Genomic DNA, 5,212 nt, shown 5'->3' on the forward strand with positions numbered 1-5,212 from the left:
GTGTCTCTGCCCTCAGGATGGTGGAGGTAACCAGGGTGGAAAGCCAGGTCCTGGTGTAGGGTGCCTGGAAGCAGGGAGTGCCACCCACGTCCCTGCAGGAAGACTGCACCTCATGGGTCTCTTTTTGGGATGGCTCGTATGACTTGAATGCCTGTTACTATATCCCTCTCTTGCCTGGAGATTTTCCAATTCCTGTTCTCTGTTAGGCTCCAAACTTTAGCCCCATCTCCCTCTCTTTTAGCGGTTCCCAACCACAGGCCCTCTCACCAATGCTCACACCATGTAGGAGTCGAATTGGTCGCATTGCACACCTGCCCAACTGAGAGCTATTTTGTGTTGAGTGGTTACTATGTTGAGTTATTGCCACTGGGCTGTGGGAGTTGGATACCTGGTACCTGGACAATGGAGATCCAATCTTGGAGCTGCCCCAACCAAATCTGATGAGAAAGTTTATCCAAGATGGAGGTGGTCTGATTCCAACTCCGGGTGTCTGGTGAGGTGGGCGGAGCTGGGCGATGGCATTGTGCTGTGGATAGGTAGCAGCTGAGTGACCTATGTGGGAGCAGAGTACAGTCTGGAGTTCTGCAGAGGTGCCGATAGATGATTCTGCTAAGGCACTCATGAGCTGTATATGAGTTAGAACTGTGGGCTTTGGGTTTTGGGAGCCCGGAGCCACCTACTCGAATGCTGAGGCTCAGAGTCCTGCGCAGAGGTCACAGCACTGGTGATTTCTGTGGGTCCTCAAATACTTTCAGAGATGCAATATTCCAAGTAGGTGAGATCTGGATCACAGAGCAACAAAGAATGCTGTCTCCCTCTGTGCCACCATCTTCTCTTCCCTCACAGTTTATGAACCTATACTACTAATTTTCTTGGGCTGGAAAGTAGCTCCATAGTAGATAACTTGCCAAATATGCATGTGGCCCTTTTGTCAATGCCCAGCAGTTCAATTTTGGCTTCTGTGGTGACCCAGCATCCTCTGGGGGAACCTCCAGGCACCCAAGATTGTGGGAAACATAGACTGCACAAAGTCACCAGGGCCCCTGGAGTAGAGTCCCATTTTTAATAATCTGTGGATAAATGAATGAATGACCAGATGAATGAATAAATAATAACAAGGTGGTTTGTTGACATTAAAGAGTCCAATGGGCTCAACAGTGTTCTAGATTCATATTATGAGAATGAATTAATTACAGTGGATTTGAGAAGATCATAAGTTTATTGATACATCTTTATTTAATCAACAAATATTTGTTTAATTTTTAAATTATGCGGCATGATATATGTTCAGAAATGTGCACAAATGTATACTATAAACAGCTACTAAATAACCACCAACAAAACCTTAATTCAGTACAAAAAAAAAATAGAACAATGCCAGTACCTCAGCAATCTCTCATGTGTTGTTACTGAGTCATAAGCCTCTCCTTCCCTTGAAGTTTCTAAATCCTAGAGATAATTTTGTCGTAATTTTTTGATGTGTTTCCTTATTTTCCTTATGGTTGCACATATGCTTGTATCCTTAAATACTATGATTTTGTTTTCCTGCTTTTGATCTTTAAGAATGCAATCATTCTGGGGGTTGGGTATGCAGCTCAGTGCTACAGTGTTAACCTCACATGTGTGAGGCCCTGTGTTTGATCCACAGCACCCCTTCCCCCAAGTAAAGACAATTTATTCTTTCAACTGTTGACAACTTTTGAATTGTTTCAAAATTTGGGGTTTATATGAACAACACTCTTTTGAATATGCCTGTGCATGTCTCATGGTATCCTTATGTATACATTTTTCTCGATCAAAATTTCTTAACCTGAAGTATTTTAACATCCAAATGAGTTATTTGATCATAGGAACATAACACTACCCAACAATTTCAAATTGTATTGATTTACACTCCATTCAGCAATATATGAGAGCTCTTGTGTTCCCCCAATATTTGATATTGACAGGCTTTCAATATATAGGGTTTGCTTCTATTAAAATTAGATTTGTGAGCTAAAATAGTCCTGATCTGATTTTAGGAAAGCCAGGAATAGAATCATCAATAGCATTTCTACAATGAAGATGCTCAAATTTAAGTGTAGATAAAATGTCAATATGTACATTTATTCACATTTTTAATTAAAGATTTATGGAGTACCTACTATGTGGCACGTATCATGCCTGTTCTCATGGAGCTAAGAATCTTAATGAGAAGGGAGACAAATAATCATACAAGTTGGTAATAAGTGTTCGAAGGAATGTGCTTCTGCAAGAGACATGAGAAAATGACTAATCTACTATGAGGTAAGAGAAAGTACTACAATTGAGAAGTGAAGAATAAAGTGGAACTAAAAGGCAAAGACTGGAGTGTAGAAAGACTACTAGATGGGGAAGAAGGATACATAGAGAACTTTATTATAAAACTACTGTGCATTATAGGCACTGAAAGAAATCCAGTGTGGTTAACTACAGAGTGAGGGTGAGGTATGAATGGAAGTATAGGCAGAAATGGGGTCACTCAGATAGTTTAAAACCATATTATGAGTTTTGTTCTAAATTAGAGCCTCACTTAGAAGTAATGCAGTTTTTTAATGTGGTGGTGAGGGGTCACATGATAAGATTTTCTTTTTGAAAAAGAACAGTCTTAGGTCGTAGGATATAGCTCAGGAAAGGAGCATTTGTCTAGTGTGTATAATACCTTAGGTTCCATCCTCAGTACCACACACAGCTCAGGAAAGGAGCATTTGTCTAGTGTGTATAATGCCTTAGGTTCCATCCTCAGTACCACACACCAAAATAAAGAACAATATACAGGAAGGGAGCAAAGAGTCAGTAATAGGTTGCTTTTGAATTTTGATTATGGAAGGTAGAAAATATAATAGATAGATGACGGATAGAGAGATGATTGATGGAGAGATGATAGATAGATTAGATTAGATAAATTAGATATATTAGATAGATAAAAGAATGAAAACAACTCAATCCATTCTGTAGCTATTAAGTTGGAAAATCTAAAGAAAGGAGAACAAAAATGTCAAAGTTGAGATGTACATTTGTGGTTTTCATAACTAAATAAATGGAGGCAACATTCAGAGAAAGACTGAAAAAGGACAAAAAAATGAGAAATGGAGATTATGTTTGATCTTGTACATGTTGAGTTTAAAGTACTGTGGAGACACTTGAGTAATCTCTCAACAGACCACTTAAATTTGAATCTTGAAGCAGCCACTTGTGTGACCCAGGGAAATTTTTTAACATTGTTCTTTGTCCCTCATATGTAAAACACAAATAAAAATAGTAACCACTTCAATAATGAAGTTTAGTTTAGAAAAAACACAAAATATTTACATGTAAAACATTATTTGTTAAATAACAATTATGAGCTATTTTTAAATTGTGTTTAATAAGTAGTTATTATTTTCTAATAGGTATGAATTAAGCAGTTGGGTATATTTGGATATAGTTGGATATCTAAACATGTACAAACGTAACAGAACAGTAGAATCAAGCAATATATATGTATGCTGTAGATTCAATAATGACCAATTCACGACCAATTTTGTTTCCTTTATAATTCTTTATGCTACAACCCAATCCTGGATCATTCTGAAGAAACTTCCAAATATCACATCCAATCTGTCAATTTAGTAGTATATATGGTGCTATAGAAAGAATCCCTTTGGGCATTTTTCTAAAATATAGCTTCTTGAACTTCAAATTCTGAGATTCTGATTTAGTAGTACTATCCAATGATCCTCAGAAACAAATGGCTCAAGGCTAAATTTTTTTAAAACAATGACATAAAAGTTTAGACTAAAATGCTTGCTGTGTATGTGCACTTTAACATCTCCAAGTAGTTGTTTCAATTATCTGGGATTACTTTGCTATTATTCCTTAAAGTATATTTGGTCACTTTGTTCATTATAAAAATAAAGAAGCTTAGTACAGAAGGGTATAAGGGAAAAAAAGAAAAACCTTATAATCCCATCCCTCAAAGCTGTCACTGATTACATTTGGACACACTTCTCTGAAAATATTTTAAGTTTTTTTCTATCTTTATCTTATATTTAAACTTATAAAGCTTGTTTTATTTGTGTCTTTCTTTTCACTCATCATTAGACTATTATTTTCCTCTTTTCTCATATAAATTTAGCATTAAAGTTCATACCAACTATTTACAAACATGTTATCGGCTACCCATTTCCACAGTCTGTTTTCCCAGTGACCATTTTTTTTTGTATCCACATAATCATGAGGAGAATCTTAGTTTCCACTCTATAAACCTTCCACTTGAATAGTCTTTTACATCTCAACAAATGGCAGGTCTCCTCTTTGAGGAATTCAGCTCACAATGCATGGAGGTTATCCTTGTCTTCTTTCTTTTTCTCATGCCTCAGGTTTAATCCATTAGTATATCCTGATAATCCTTCTAAGCTATCCAGAATCCCCACCATTTTCTCAATCTCCATTTATAATGTCCTGCCCTAAGAAACTATTACCTTTTAGTTGAACATTTGAATTATCCCCCTAATTGCTTGTAGCAATATACATATTAGAGCTGCAGAATGACACACCTCTTCTTATGCCCAGTTTCTATGTTAGAATTAGTATGTGCATGTGAAATTGCATGAGAGCAAGGGTCATATTTAAGGAATACTAGGTTGGAGGTTCCAATTGTCTGCACAGGGTAGAATCTGTTACTGTAAATGCTGTAAACCAATAACAGAGGTGCAAGCACCAGACTCCTGATTGATTCAGACCGAGAAATGCGACTCAGAACATGAGGAGGATGATTGAGAGCCCATGACATGTGACAAGAGTGGGGCCTGTGTGAAAGGTTCCCTACTTGGAAGTAGGAAACATGTATACTTGAAAAGTTCCCTAGGAATTCCTATGCAGGAAGGAGTGGCTCTGTGTTGGAATTAGATGTGATGCATGACCAGGGCCATATAAGAGTAAAAACATCCCCTAATAGGGGAGGGAGGTGATAGGGGTGCTGGGATGAGATGTGCATCCTAGCATTTGGCTGTATGGATCACACTCACAACTGCCATCTGAAATCCTGAAAATATTGTTAAACAATAGCAAGTGAGTACTAAGACTGAGGGAAAAGATTATAATACATTTAGAGTGATTTATTTAGACTACTATCTCCTTATAGATGTACTAATGCAGCTAAAATTTGAGGGTCTGAAAATTCTGAGACAGAAAATTTGTCCTTTACGTCTTA

The sequence above is a fragment of the Marmota marmota genome, unplaced genomic scaffold (genome assembly GCF_001458135.2).
Source record: "Marmota marmota marmota unplaced genomic scaffold, marMar, whole genome shotgun sequence".
NCBI classification, from domain to species: Eukaryota; Metazoa; Chordata; class Mammalia; order Rodentia; family Sciuridae; genus Marmota; species Marmota marmota.